This window comes from Rhynchophorus ferrugineus, unplaced genomic scaffold, assembly GCF_030347505.1.
Source record: "Rhynchophorus ferrugineus isolate W39M unplaced genomic scaffold, kcgeb_rfMv2 rfM7, whole genome shotgun sequence".
Lineage (NCBI taxonomy): Eukaryota > Metazoa > Arthropoda > Insecta > Coleoptera > Curculionidae > Rhynchophorus > Rhynchophorus ferrugineus.
In genome coordinates, this window is record NW_027472586.1 from 13,205,385 (window position 1) to 13,222,266 (window position 16,882).

Below are 16,882 nucleotides of genomic sequence, written 5' to 3' on the forward strand. Positions count from 1 at the left end.
CGTTGATTTTGAATACAATATATGGAGAATATTGTAATTAGAATTGTAATAAGAATTGAATACAATATATATATATATATATATATATATATATATATATATATGTGTGTTTCTTTGTCTTCCAATTTGCTTTTGGAGATCTTTCAATGGCACTATTTCTACCCAAATGTCTATGGCATAACCTGTGTGGAATGGTTTCCAAAGTTTTGGGAGATATTTTTGAATGATAAATATGTATTTAAATATCTTTTAATTATTAATAATAATACATATAATTATATAAAAATCTCACATAAAAAAACATGAATAATTAAAATATTTTATATTCTACTTGCAGGAAACTTGTTATGAAATCTGAAGTATTATTTAACTTTGATTACTATTCTGTAAATAGTATTTAAAAAAAATGTGTCATAAAAATTTTATTAAATTTTACAGAGTTATTTTTTCATTTTTCATCGAAAGGAATTACATTTATTGATACTCTCCATGGTAGAAAACGTGTCAAATAATACGGAAAAGGTATTTCACAAATGGCGCGAGAAAAGATGTTTAATAATTATTAATTAATTAATCATGTTAAATAATTATTAATTATTAATAATTATTAACAACATAAAAATATTAAGTTTGTCAAGGGTTGTTGGAATATTATTTTTCGATATATTAATGTAAAGTTGTGTAAATAATAGAAATAGCAATTGAAAAAAGGTTGAAAAAATACAATAATGTCATATTAATACAAATTTTATCTAATTTATAGAACAATGCAAACATTTTAAAATGTAATCAAGACATCAATATGTAAAATTAACCATTCATTAATCGCAATATACTGAACAATCGGTTTTTAGTTTCTTTCCAAAATGACTATCATACTTTCGACCTAAAATATAAAGTAAAACTCATTAGACACAGTGATATTAGAAATCAGTTACTTACCTATCTTATGTTATTCTTCAGACAGCAGATATATCACTGCGGTTTCAAGGCGTTACTCCTTCGTTTTATCCAAGATGTCTCATATGTGCTTGTTAGCAAGTTTATGTTATACTTTATAGTTTGAAAAGATACTAGCATAATATCCCCTTATACGGACTGTGGCTCTTCAATCCAAATCATCTTGTACTTGGCAGCTTTTATTTTTTCATACGAATTAGCCGTTGTGTCTGAAATAATTTAAACACAATTAACAAATATTTAACCTTCAAAATAATAATAAAATTTCTAGAATATAATCATACACCATGAAATAAATACAAATTCGTACCTGTTTATATAATTCTTGTCTCTATTATTGACGAATGAATTACCTGATGATTCCATTTATATATTTTGTGTCACCAAATAAAGGTAATGTTGTTAATTTAATGTTTTATTATGCCTATCTCACAGTGAAATATCCACATATGTATTCTTTTCTCTTGGGACTGAATATATCTTCTGGTAATTTTGGATTATTTTGTAATCGTAACAGAATTGTAAATGTTTGAAATCCCTTCATTTTTTTGACATATTGTCACCATAATCTTCATACGAGTTGAATTTCAATATCATTCGTATTTTCTTATCATAACTTTGTTTATTATTTGACCAACGATACTCTTTTAAAAACTCTTAAACGGTACATTTATTTTAGCAATAAATATTGCTTTTTGGGAAAAGAACATTAACGTACTGTCGAAAAATGATTTACAAGACATTTTATTTTGGCATGGCGAAAGAATACGCGCCAAACGTTTCGGAATCAAACGATGAAAATCGTCAATGTTTTTTGGAGACCGAAACTTTTCGAGAGGAACCGAACGCGCCACGAATTGATTTCGATCACGGTCACAAAACACAGAGGAATTAGAGCCACCAGAGGGCGCGACTAACAATATGCGTAGCGGGAAATTTAAAACATTTTATTAATAATAATATCATAATAAGTAATAAAAATAGTAAAAATAAAAAGGTAATGAGAGTTTAAAAATACATTTTATTTAAATATATGTAAAATTTACATTGCAAATATTATTTCAGAGGAGAATTCTTTACATACATACAATACAATACAATACAATAAAAATAACAACTGGAAACTGTATCCCTGTTAAGCAATGCTCTTCTACATTTCGGTTTATAGTTATCCTGTGTAAAATATACATAACAAAAATTTTCCTCTAATTTAAGACCTTACAAGAGATTCCCATCAGTTTTTCATTATTTGTTGCTAAAGTAATATCTAATATAGAGCAGGATCTCTAGGAAAGATGGGTATTCTATTTGAAATGATACTACATCCAGAGACGCAACCTCTGAGATGTTTTAAAATTTAAACAAATCATTTTAACTAAAAAAGAAGCATAAAAACACACTTAACAAAATAAGAATATTTAACACGTAAGTTTATAAGTTTTTTAAGTTTGCTTTATCAGCCATGTTAAAAAATGCTCCAATTCGAAAGAGACATTCGAAAGGCAACAAAAGCTTTGTCGAAAAAGCATTGAACTGAAATCAAATTGTTTCTATAAGAAGCATAGAATTACAAAAAAAGTCCAAACTATCCAGTAACTTTATGATTATTTCCACCAAATATAAACACACGTACACTATGCCTTCATATTTTTAGAATCGCCCATAGAAAAAATAGAAATTTCACGGTATAGGCGACATTGGGGAAATGTTTTGTTTAGTTCAATCAAAGGTAGCGCTGCGATCGCAAATTGTGATTGGCTAGTTTAAATTCCTGGTGCCGCCACTAACATGAAACGTGATTGGTCGATCAAATTGTGTGAAGTCAGCATTTTCTATGGGCGTCCATTTTTAAGTTTGTTGTTTGTAGGTTTTGGTTTTTGTTCAGATCAAGAAATTTTCGTTTTACGTTGTGCATATTTTCTGTTTTACATTAATTATTATGGAGTAATAATATAAAAACTGATGACAATGCGTCAGTGTAGTAAAAGATGTAGTGTACCGGGATAAAAATCTACAACGGAAATTAGACATCGTTTCCCAAAGAATGATCTCGCTCCTTTCCAAAAATGGGCTGATCAAGTAAATAGTAGTAAGCTACCTGGATAAACCATAATGAAATTATATCAACGTCATTGTGTCTGTCACGAAAATTTTAGTGAAAAATTTAAAATTACCCTTCCTTCACGAACAGGTATTAGGGTAAATGCATATCCAACATTGTTTTCATCAGGTACATATAAAATTATCTATCTACTACATGTCTGTTCATATATTGTTTGTTTACAGAAAATCAAAGCCTACTTATGAAGATGCTAGTAGTAATAAAATTCAATTAATCTACCAAGTTGTTCGTATGCTTTCAGTGTGATGTGTCTACATAAAGAAGTCTTACAAGAAGGTAATAATTAATATAACTAGATAATTAGTAGTAATAAATACTACTTTTAATTGTAAAATATCTCTAAAATATTTGTAATACTTTAGCTTTTTAGAACAATCAGTGTTCAATAATTTTATTGTAGAGCTATTGTATATTTAAATTTGATTGCCTTGAAGAAAATATTTGTTACGGTACCATCAATTAAACATTTAATTGCTACTTTTAGGGAATTTATTACCTTAAAGAAATCTATTTTGTCTAAATTTACAAATAGCAACATTTGTTTAACAAATCTTAACCAAGATTGCTTAAAGAATTTTGTTGGCTCTATTAGAGGTCATGGAGGTAAAAACAGCATCCTTCACCTAGTATGTTCGAGAAATCTTTAAAAGGGCACATCATCACTTCAATTTTTTTCACATCATTCTCCCGGAGAAAATTGTAAAGAAGACGAACAACTTATCTTCTTTTTTAATGGGAGATCTGGTACCACTTGAGATTGTTAAATCACCAGTTGAATCTATATTTTCAGTTCCAGTGAACTTTGCTCTGAGAAAAACAAGAGTCTAATATTGTATTTTTGTCTTATTTAACAAAACTTCCGAAAAAGAGACAACATGCAATATTTGTCTACATTCTATATTAAGTAGTTCCACAGATTAAATACTTTAAAATCTAAATATCTTTAGAAAACATAAATTTTTAATGTTTCAACTATCCAATCCTTAATGAATTTCAAGGCCAAATTTTAAGTTATTATGAAGTGTGATTGTATTTTTGGTTTAATGAAGTTGATGCAATATCAACAGGGAAGGGTTTAAAGTTTACCTTCAATATATCAAGATAAATTAGAACTCTAGTAGATCCCATAAAATTGATGGCACTAAACAAATATGGCAAGGCGTTATAGAAGAATTATAGATATGTTAATTTTGCCTAGAATAGAGTTCATAATTATGTTTTTTTGCATTTTGTTTATATATATTTATATTATTTACACTTATGTATATTTGAATAAGATTTTATTTTAATAAATTAATTTTAAAAATTAAATTTGATTTTCATTTAAATACTATTGGCCAATAAAGGTGACGTCACAAAATAATCAGGCGAAATGGCCGACTAATCAAAGCAAAGTATTTTCCTTACAGGTTTCTACATAACTATTTTAAAGTAACTTGATTGGTTAGTTTACGTTGTCAGCGCCGCCAATGACTGAACTAAGCAAAACTTTTCTCCACTACTTACCATTGGAGTTGCACACCCCTGGAATAACCTTCTGAAAGCAGAAAGTGTAAAATTTCAGCTTTGATACCAAATTTATACCTCAAGCCACCGAGCGGCAAATTAGCAAACTAAAACGCTGTATCGCATGCGCCCATTTAAGATATCCTAAATTCTCAATATTTTGTGATCATGGTGAACGGAGAGATCCCTCAAATTAACTCAAAGAAATCACTCAAATTTTTTTTATATTTTTTGTGTTATTAGCTCAATAAAGTACTGAAATTAATATTTATGTAATATTCATTGTATTACTTCCATAAAATCATAAATTTGGTTCAGCTAATAAGTAAAATGACATTCATTGACTGTTAAGCGGTACGAAGTTCGCCCAGTCAGCTAATAAATAAATAAATTACACTGAATTATTGATAGCTAGGCCATCGGGAAAATATTATTTCCCATCGTGATTATCCGATGGGCCGATTAATAAGCCAATGGGAAGCCGATCGATAAGTGGAATTGCTCGCTCTAGGAAAAAAGCTTTGAATTTCCTACAATCCAATTAAGCGAACATATGGCGCGCGAATTAGCCTGGATGTGGCGGATTACTATGAGCGACGTATTTAGTTTGGGCCAGTTGTGCACCACCGAAGATTGTCGTGATCGAGCCGCTAATCGATAAATTGATCGCCCATTGAATTTGGACGGTGGTAAGTGTCGCTTAACGATAAACGTCGATTTATATTTGTTGTTTGTAACGTAAAGAATTTAGAATTTATGTTCAATGGACGTCGATTAATCTATGCAAATTAAAATAAATTATTACTATGCGATTTACTATTAAATGTCTATGTCAAAGTGTCAAGAAAACGATTTTTTTAATACGTACGTGTTGTTGGTATTTATTACATAAGAATATGTTAATTCAATTAGACTTAAACTTAAGTTTTGTGACCAACGGAATGTAGTTAGAACTTCATTTGCATCCAGAAGTCCAGGTCTGTGATCGGGCTTTTAATTTACCCAAACACTTTTTTTTAATTTACACATTACATCTGATAAGTTTAAAATTAAGATTGTACTAATTTTAAAATTAATTTATTACTATTATCTTGTTATACTTGCAACAATGTACAAGCAAGACGAGTTGGTAGGTAACAATGTTTGTCTTAAATTTGAGTTTCAAGATATTGAAGTAAAAGATCACTCAACTAGGATATATTCTTCAGTAAATTGCTCTCCAAAGGCAACGGCATTTTTCCTCCAAAAGTTCCAACACCTGTTCTCTCAAGTTGCAAAAAGTTTTAACATATTTCTTCTTGAAAGTCAACTTTCGGGTCATGCTTCTTAAGAGCCCTTGCGCGTATGTAATTTATACATCGTAGCACTAGTTGTATAATATCATCTAAGTTCATGCCCTTTGCACATAAATTACGCTCCTGGTGGATGACGTTATGATACAAGAACACCGTGTTCGACCGGTATAACTTCTGTAACAAATCTACGCAACTATTACCTTTTTGAATCATTGGAGCTGTATTAGTAGTGCAGATATTTATAATTTTCATTCTTTTCAATGAATTATTTAATGTTTAAAAATATGCTTTTTCTTTGGGTTGTAATTTCCAGCTGAGAAAATTCGAGAAAATCTTGGAAGGTATTTTAATGTTCATCAACGCACCACATAAAAATATCCAACTGCTTTTTCATCTATTTGTTCGACCACCAAAGACACGAAAACACTCTGCTAGCTGAAGACATTACTTTTCATCTTCATTAAATGACCTCTGATAACACTGTTAACTGGAAAATCTTTTTAACATTTTGTATGATTTTGTTTAATATGCTTTTTTGTTTTTTTAACAACAGCTACTGTAGTCTGTTGATCGGGTATTAAACTAAAATTTAGAGGATATAAGTTTTATCATACCATATATCCAGCTAACACCACAAGAGGAGGAAGTGCAATAAAAATAAAAAAGAGCATTTGTCACTATCAAGAACCCGAGCTTAGTATAACATAAAATCAGGTAACAGCAGTAATTGTTAAATCAAATGGATACAGGGTTACAATAGCCGCAATTTATTGTCCTCCAAGATAAAATCACAAGAAAAAAGGAAAATTTGAATGTCCTAAGTAAACTGGGAGAAAAATTTATAATTAGAGGTGATTTCAATGCAAAAAATACAAGATGGGGATCCAGAATGACAACTAAAGGTAATGAACTGAATATAGCAGCTAATGAACTAAGATGTAGCTACAAGTCAATTGATCAAAAGAAATCTCCAGACGTTTTAGATTTTTTCACAGTAAAAAACATAACATCCAACAATATAAAGGTCGAAGAAAATTTTGAACTAAGTTAAGATCATATGCCAGTGATTCTGACGTTGAGCGAAAATAAAATAAGAAAAGAAAGAAACCCTACGTTAATAAACAAGAGACCAGACTGGGAAGGATTTGCACAAACAAATTCAACAAAATGTACTCCTCAAGACAACTGAACAATTAAATTTTGAAGCAGAAAAATTCGTAGCAGATATTCAACAAGCTGCTTGGAATAATACTCCAAAAATTAAGAGTACAACTAAAGAAATTAATTATCCAAAAGAAGTGAAAGAAATGGTAGCTGAAAAATGAAAAAAATTACGAAAAAATAGGCAACAAAACAGAACACCTGAAAATAAAAATAGTTTAAACAATAAATACTGAAAAGGGAAATACTGGAAATTAAAAACAAATTCATAAATGATTATCTGAGAACTTTAATAGATGATAAAGAGACTGACTATTCGCTCTGAAATGCCACGAAATATCTAAAGCGCTCATGTCTACACAGTCCACTTATAAGAGACCTATATGGGAATTGGGCACGTGACGATCACCAAAAAGCAGAAGCATTTGCTGAATATCTAGGAAAAACTTTCAAACCAAACGAAACTAATATTGAATATAATTTGCTGGACATAAAAGCTGAAAATGTGTTGATTGAATTAGCCACGCCGAAAGAGCTAACTAAAGTTATTAAAACTGACATTAATCCCAGGAAATCACCAGGCTACAACATCTATAACAGGAGAATTACTGCAAAAACTACCAAGAAACGGAATTATAAAACTCACCAACCTGTTGAATACAGCATTTAGATTAAAACATGTCTCAGGCATTTGAAAGATGGCGGAAATTATAATGATCCTAAAACTTGGAATGTCACCAAACTACATCGCTGCTGCCAGTAATATCTAAGGTTTTTGAAAAACTCCCGTTGAAAAGAATAAAACCGATCATAGAGTGAAAAAAAAATACCAGCACACCAGTTTGGGTTTATTAACAACCACTCAACAATTGAGTAGGCCCACAGAATAACAGATGTTATTGAAAACCCTACGAAAGTAAAAAAGAAAAGAAAATGTTACCAAAACAACATGCCGATCTACTAAAATGTTACATACAGCCAGAGTGTTTGGAGTTAGAAGAAGAAGATTACTCTAGTGTACTGGGGCCAATGCTTTATCTACTTATCTACACTTGGGGATGTACCACAAATGGAGAATATTACGATGGCTACATTTGCTGATGATACTGCGATTACTGCTACCGGAGACAATAGTGAAGAAGCCACACGAAATTTACAATAGGCAAGTGACAATATAAATAATTGGACACAAGCTTGGAAAATAAACATTAACAAAAGTAAAACTGTGTATGTGCAGTTCACCTACAATCATACTGTACAAGCACCAAGCGTACAGTAGCTTGTACGGTCTGTAATTGAAATATAGGAAGTACATGGTTAATTGGAATAAAATCACAATTATCAGTACATAATAAATTGCTATTATATAAAAAAATACTAAAACCCATATGGATATACGGAGTTCAATTATGGGGATGTTCTGCAAAGAGCAACATAAACAAAATACAAATTTTTCAGAAAAAAGTCCTGGGAAGTATTGTGCACCCAAATACTATAGGATTGATTACCTACATCCAGACCTTGAGATACCCACAGTCACTCAAGAAATCAAGAGAATTGCAAAGAGGCACGAGCAAAAGAGTCCATTCTCTTGTATATGTAGAAGTATTGCAACTTTTGGATACCACCAGAGCAGGACACTGACTCAAAGGAGCTAATTGTGTAGTGAGGTGCATGTAATAAAAAATACAGAAGTGACATGTATAAATATTACTTCACCAGACCTATCGGCCCTGGGTCCTCCTAGTTATATACCTAGATTTAAGTTATCATAAAGACAAATTGCAGGTTAGTCGGAAACGACTAGTAACAATGTAATAATTAAACTAAAAAAAATCATAGAATGTGTTTGATTTAATAAATATTTATCATAACCCAAATTAAAGATTGAAAAAACATAAGTTAGACATAAGAAATATTATCTAAAATTAAATAGTATAAATACTTTCGTCTGTATTAATAAATTTAAGTTCTAACTGTATATTTATTTAGGATTGTTTAACATTTATATTTAGCGATCTATTACATGTTTGGTGATTCATTAGTGTGGTACGTTTTTATTTGAACTTTTCTGACTTATAATGCTATTGTATTATAAGCAATGTTTCATTCACTGCTAAATAAGGCTTGTTCTAGTTAACCACCTTATCTTAATTAGATTGGGTGGATTTATATCGTAAAGAACAGAATAATATACATTTGAATGTAGTATTGAAAGTTTATTGATTTAGTTGTTTTAAGTAGCTTGGATCAATTTTTGCGTTTAAACCAATTTAAATATTAGATGTATTTCTATATTAGCATTCAATGACATCGTTGGATGTCAAGCCAGGATTATACTGTGGATGATGCACTAATTTAACATTTTGTGTGCCAATAAATCACTTATTTCAGACGATTTGTTTGTGCTTGTATTGCTATGGAAAATAATTTGTTTTTAACTGTAAAATATTTATGTTGGAAACGTATATTCATTTCATTTGACATTTTATTGCTACCTTTGTTGGTTTTGTAACTATTTAATTCTAATTCTGTGGCAAATTGTGATGTTCTGTTCTTAGCTCATTAATTCTTCCTAATTATATTGCTAATTATGATTTTCGTTGTCGATGCATCGTGTTTTATCGTCGAAGCTCCTCCCTCAAGTTCTTGGTGGTGGCTGAGAAGTTTGGCTCAAGAAGCCCTTTTCTGCATCCCGATTCCTTGAGAATTTCGGCGAGGGAATGACTCTTCAAATTAGACCGGGCCTTCTTGAGGTTTATGGCTATAGCCACCATAAGGGATCCTCTACCAGGTCTAATATCTGATACGCTTCGTCTAACCTCGGTATCTGAGCCCCCATTTTCTAGAACACTCGACAATGAGCCGATGGGACACGCCTTTGGCTAGATACGTGTTTTCTGTTTGATCGGTGCCTTCCTTATCTTGACCTAGCTTCACCAGACATTCGATACAATGCGATATTGTATATTATCTCAAGCCATACTTCTTTTCCCATGTTATAAATATTACAAAAACCTACTACCCTACACAAGATCAAAACAATATGGCCGATACAGGTGTTGATCCGTTCTAATTAAAAAAATCCTATACTATCACAAATTACTATTTCCTCTGGTTGGATAGTAGTTATCGGGGGCAATATTCTTGATTTGTTTATGTTCTTAATCGTTGAAGAATTTATTCGTAACAAGGTAAATCCTTAATGAACCAGTGGTTTTAGACGCATTCCAGGATTTAGCAAACAAAATTATAACAAAGTAAAATAGTGCAAAATTAGTGAGGTAAACTGCCTTAATCAACGAGCTGCTACAAAAAAAATCCTATACTATCACAAATTACTATTTCCTCTGGTTGGATAGTAGTTATTGGGTACAATATTCTTGATTTTTATTATGTTCTTAACCGTTGAAGAATGTCTTCATAACAAGGCAAATCCTTAACGAGAACCAGTCGTTTTAGACGCATTCCAGGTTTTAGCAACCAAAATTATAACAAAGTAAAATAGTGCAAAATTAGTGAGGTAAACTGCCTTAATCAACGAGCTACTACAAAAAAAATCCTATACTATCACAAATTATTATTTCTTCTGGTTGGATAGTAGTTATCGGGGGCAATATTCTTGATTTGTTTATGTTCTTAATCGTTGAAGAATTTATTCGTAACAAGGCAAATCCTTAATGAACCAGTGGTTTTAGACGCATTCCAGGATTTAGCAAACAAAATTATAACAAAGTAAAATAGTGCAAAATTAGTGAGGTAAACTGCCTTAATCAACGAGCTGCTACAAAAAAAATCCTATACTATCACAAATTACTATTTCCTCTGGTTGGATAGTAGTTATTGGGTGCAATATTCTTGATTTTTATTATGTTCTTAACCGTTGAAGAATGTATTCGTAACAAGGCAAATCCTTAACGAGAACCAGTCGTTTTAGACGCATTCCAGGTTTTAGCAACCAAAATTATAACAAAGTAAAATAGTGAAAAATTGGTGAGGTAAACTGCCTTAACCAACGAGCTGCTACAAATAAACTGGATGACGTTTGGTCAGAAAAACCTTTATTTGAGACGAATAAAAATATTAATCAATGTGTTCTATTTCCCGAATTCCATCTATTCTTAAATCAATTAAATCAAAGCCGAAAATTCAAACCTTCCGTAAATACCGTTTAGTTAACACAGCATTTGACATATTCAGCACAGCCAATAATAGAATGAAAAGTATTTTTCTAAAACTACCGAAATTAGTTGTCACTGTCAGTCATTATAGTTTTTTGGAAACTGCTTAAACTAATTAAGCGTAATGATAAAAAAATATCCATTAAACAAATGATCCATCAGAAATATCTAGAAGTTTTTTAGATATATGATGTGTGCTCTATTTTAATCCACGAGCAATAACTACTTATTTAAAATCGCCAAGCTACAAATATCAAAAAATATTTCAAGTCGGCTTGGTGGCGCAGTGGTAAAGGCGATGGGACGGTCCTCCTACTGTTGCGATAGCCGCGGGTTCGAATCCTGCTGGGGCATCGTCGTAAACTTTATGTTTGTGATTGTTGAAACTTTGTGAATGTTCTAGGCAAGAGTGCAAAATCCGACAAAGAAATTGATCCCAGTCACGCCAGTAACCAGGCTGGGTAAAACCGGATGTCTTCTGGGTGATTTCTAAAGTTGGTCGCTCGCCAGGCTTAATGATGAGGACCGTGGTTCAGAGCCCACGTTAAACTGTAGGTCCAGTCCAGATAAACCCCTAGTTGGTAAAAGGAGATTTTAAAATATATTAAAAAAAATATTTCACTATACAAAAATATCTTTACCCAAAAAACACACAAATATAAAAAAAACAAATAGCATAAATTGTCGAAAAAATTCTGTAAATTACCAGCCAGTAAAAAAATAACATTAAATAAGAGAAATAATTAAAATAAAATTTTCAAAAATCTTTCTATATTTTTCAGAAAAATTATCAAAATATTCAATTATCTTTAGTTATAAATAAAGTTAGTGCTTTTCAACACTCCACATTGATTTAGTGTAAGCAACATAAATAACCGAGTTAACTGACATAATTTGTATTGCTAACATAATAACTATAAAAATATATATTTAAAAATTGGATTTTTGTTTGGACAATTGGACAGGACGGTCCTCCTACTGTTGCAATAGTCACGGGTTTGAATCCTGCTAGGGCATGGTCGAAAATTTATGTTTGTGATTGTTCTTAGGCAAGAGTGCAAAATCCGACAAGAAAAATGATCCAAGTCACGCCAGTAACTAGGCTGGTTAAGACCAGATGTCTTCTGGGATGATTTGTAAAGTTGGTCACTCGCCATGCTGAGGACCGTGGTTCGGAGTCCACGTTAAACTGTAGGTTCAGTCCAGATAAACCCCTAGTTGGTAAAAGGAGACTTTAAAATATATTCTTAAAAATATTTCACTATACAAAAATATCTTTACACAAAAAACTCACAAATATTAAAAAAACAAATAGCATAATTTGTCGCAAAAATTCTATAAATTACCAGACAGGAATAAAACAATATTAAATAAGAAAAATAATTAAAATATAATTTTTAAAAAACTCTATATTTTTCAGAAAAATAATCAGAATATTTAATTATCTTTAGGTATAAATAAAGTTAGTACTTTTCAACACTCTAGATTAATTTATTGTAAGCAACATAAATAACCGAGTTAACTGACATAATTTGTATTGCTAACATAATAACTATATAAACTATATATTTAAAAATTCGATTGTTCGAAATATTTGGAACATTTTGAGATAATGTAAGCTCCATTTTAGTCTATAAGCAATAAACACTTATTTAAAATCATTCAACTATATACATTAGAATATATTTAACTAATAAAAGTACTGTTACATAAATCGTCTCAAATTAGTATCAAACAGCCACTGTTATTGAAATAATTGTGTAAGTTATCAGACATACAGTAAAGGCGATAGGACGGCTCTCCTACTGTTGCGATAGTCGTGGATTTGTATCCTGCTAGGGCATGGTCGTAAATTTATGTTTGTGACTGTTTAAAACTTGTGATTGTGATAATATATTTAAACTGATTAACAATTGTTCAAAAAATATTCCATATCTTTTTCAGATATCTGATTATAAAGCTATTGTGTTTAAAAAACCACTAAAAACCCACATCACCCTCGAAAAGGCAAAATTTCTAGAAGATTAGTTATTATGCATACAAGTTGGCAGGAATAATTTAGAATAGTATTGGCTTCACAGGTAATTCTTTTGAATAAAACTGTTACTGCAGATGTCTACCGATATCAATTGAACAAATTGATAATTTTATTGTTGAAAAACCATTTGGCTGGTCACGCGTTGAAATATTTGTGAAATGATTTGTGTATTGCAAATATTGCTGGCATACTAATGTCGTTTTTTCAACGCGGTATATTGCCAGGAAGATAGGAAATAGTTGTAGCTTTATAAGCCGTTTTTACTTATTGAACACCTACCAACCTATTATGGCACATAAAAATATAAAATAACACAAACATACCCAATAACCATCATTGGCCAGTAGAAAGCCATGAATATCGATGTTAATTGATAAATATTACATAAGATAAACGAAAGATAGTGATAAGCGAAAGAGCGAGATAGTGATGGACTGGCTCTTACCAGAAATATGTTAGCCACCTTGAATTTTATGACTAAAGCTGTCCTTTATTTATTAAACACCACATTCAAATCTTGCATAACATTTAAAGCCCAGGTTCATTGGTACGCTTTATACGAATCCATATTTACATACATAAACTTGTTCCCACCTGATAATGACATTGGGTAATATTGTATGGTGTTATATGAATCACCGATATTTATTTGTTTCATGTTTTAAACCCTTTAAAATTTAAAAAAAGTCCAGCTATAGCGAGTCAGTCGTAATTTTCGAGAGTTTTCAAGGATACAGTTTTGTAATTCGAAGTTCTGTTGTATCCGGCTTTTCACCAGACAAAGCATCTCCTGATCTCCTGCGTCGATACAACATGAGTTGGCTGACAGATAACATCGAAATCACTGGACCGCTGCTAACCCAATGTCTGGTGATGCTTAATGATGCCTAATAGATGTAGGGATAAGGAAAAAGTTGTAGGAAATATAATTGTATCAATTGTTTCCAATAAATGCCCGTTTAAAGTAGAAAAACGATGAAAGCACCTAATAAATATTTTTTAAGAGTTATTTTTTAACTATTAGAAATTGCCAACAGTCATTTAAAATAGTACTGAAATATAAGAAGTAAATGTGCCATTGACTTTTTTCATTCTACTATATTAATTTTATTCACCTTATAAATAAATATTATTGGAAGCTATTATGGTTGGTAAAATTGTTAAAAATAATGCTAATATTTATAATGGACTATGATAAGCGATGTAAATATATTTCATATGTCAACATATTCTCAGCGAGTAAACAGTTAGAAAGGTTAGAGTCTACGAAGAAATTCCAATAAAACAACAAAATAGAAACTTAGAATGGTCCCGGAATAAAACAGAAAACTCTGTCATTGATTTTTTCAATGTTAATGATGTCAACATTTTTTAATGACCCATCAATGATATCTATTTTATTATCTTTTAAATTAGTGCTACTGGAGATTTTACAAACAACAATGTTTAATGTTGTGTTGTTAAATTAAATGTATTATATTGTAGAGTGTGTAAGATTGATTTGTGTGAATAGGTATTTCCGTAGCTAAGTAGAGTATACGATAAAGAGTACTCTGTGTAAGTATGTGCATTTGGTATATATGCACGAGTAGTAGGAGAGAAGGCAGTGCATTAAATCACAAGGCAAAAAAGAAATTAGAAGAATCTTACAAGGAAAGTATACACCGGGAATAGCGGAAGAACGAAATAAGGAGAACAATATTGGTAACAGAGTAGTCAGTATATTTAAAGCTTTGACATCAATTGATCAACAGCCGGCTTGGTTGGCGTAGTGGTAAAGGCCACAGGATGGTCTACCTACTGTTGCGATAGTCGCGGGTTCGAATCCTGCTGGGGCATAGTCTAAAATTGTTTGTTTAATATTTGTGATTGTCCTTAGGCAAGAGTGTAAAATCCGATAAGGAACATAATCCCAGTCACGCCAGTAAACAGGCTGGGTAAGACGGACGTCTTCTGGGATGATTCCTAAGTTGGTCACTAGCCAGTCGATAGGCTTAAAGTCGAGGACCGTGGTTCGGAGCCCACGTTAAACTGTAGGTCCAGTCCAGATTAACCCCTAGTTTGTAAAATGAGACTTAATATAGAAAAAAGACAAAAAATAGATCAACAAACAACGAAATACTCAAGAGCACAGAGGTAAAGGTTCAGAGATTCAACAAAAAGGTGATTCGAAAGGAAAAAAAAGATGGAAACACAACAGTATTCTCCAGAGCGCAATATATTACGTCATTGTTTTCACTTTTAGGCGTAAAAATCAGTCAGTACTATTAATTAAAACTTAGAAAAGGTGTATTAGGGCTAAATCACATAGGTGGTGTGGGAAAGCGTTCACTCTAAATATAATAAGGACGTATAAAATCCAACAACCTGCTGTTTTTTTGGGTACAGTTTTTCCCTTTTATAAAAAATGGATTACATACAAGGTCAAAAGAAGACTATTATTGATTCTATTCTATCTTTTAATATTTTATTTTATGCTTTGCATGTGTGTGTCTGACCGAGTATTGCTTAGATTACTTTTTCTTTGTTTTGAGTAAACCAAAAGAAATAATAAATCACAAAGCTTCAAATGTTATGTTATCAATTTATTCCACCCACTTTCTAATAACTATATCTTATATTTACATTATCCTGAAAATATATGAGATTTCATTTAAACATTTAGCTTTTATTGAGCTTTTGAAATATCTGTAAGATTAGAGAGTTATAAGTTTAATAACATATAAACAAAAACCTATACAAATATGACCTTCTCATTTTTACTATAATATTCAAATATGTTCTGTTTTCATATTGTTTAACGTCAAAATATACCCTTGTTTCATGACAATTTACAAAATTAGTGTTACAAAATTATAACGTCTTCAAAAAAGGAGGTTCTATATTCTGCTGTATTTTTTTTAATGTATACTCGCTGATTTCTCCGTCAATTATGGACAGATTTTCAAAAAAAAATTATTCTAAAAAGTGCTGTTTTAGTTAAGTTGTGATTAGGTGTGAAGGGGGGGGGGGTTGTTAGTTTAATCGAAGGAAAACCTCAAATTTCAAAGGCATGTATAATGTTTTGACATATTTTTTCTATCTAAAATAATCAGATATTTGTGTATAATGTTATTGCTGAACTGATGTGACGAAAAATCCGAAAGAGCTTAGTGTAAAAGCCATTCAATTTGCTTTTCAAGCACTAACCATATCATAGAAGAAGTCGTAGAAACATGGTAGGCAACTGTTTCTATGGTTTCTTTCTATAGTTAGAACGTTAAGCTCACACGCGGAGATCGCGTGTTTGATTCCCAACAGAGCAGCAACTTTCTTTTTTCTAGTTTGGTTGGAACATTTGTCAAATCACTTAGACTAGGTAGCGGTTTCTGGAACATTCTTATTTTCAGTTATTCTTTCTTTATTCCTATTTTTTCTCATACGGGCTGTACTTTTACTTGAGCTATCCACTGTAATACTTAATAAATTAACTGCATAATTTGTTGTGTAAGTATCTAACACTAAAAAGAGAAAAATAAAACATTTTTACAAAAAAAATTGTACCGGCTTCAAAAAACTCGCTAAAATGTAAAATATAACCACTATAACTACTCTTAAGCCCACTCTGCAAACAATACAA

General features: G+C 31.2%; 1 protein-coding gene across 1 annotated transcript in view; it reads left to right on the forward strand.

The window, feature by feature from the left end:
* The first annotated feature begins 5,140 nt into the window (after window positions 1–5,140).
* The window catches only part of LOC143199932 (sodium- and chloride-dependent GABA transporter 1), a 71,219-nt gene continuing 59,477 nt past the window's right edge, over window positions 5,141–16,882 (forward strand). The window contains exon 1 of the mRNA XM_076410090.1: window positions 5,141–5,277. The gene's annotated coding sequence lies outside the window, so the exon portion shown is untranslated. The remainder of the gene's footprint in view (window positions 5,278–16,882) is intronic.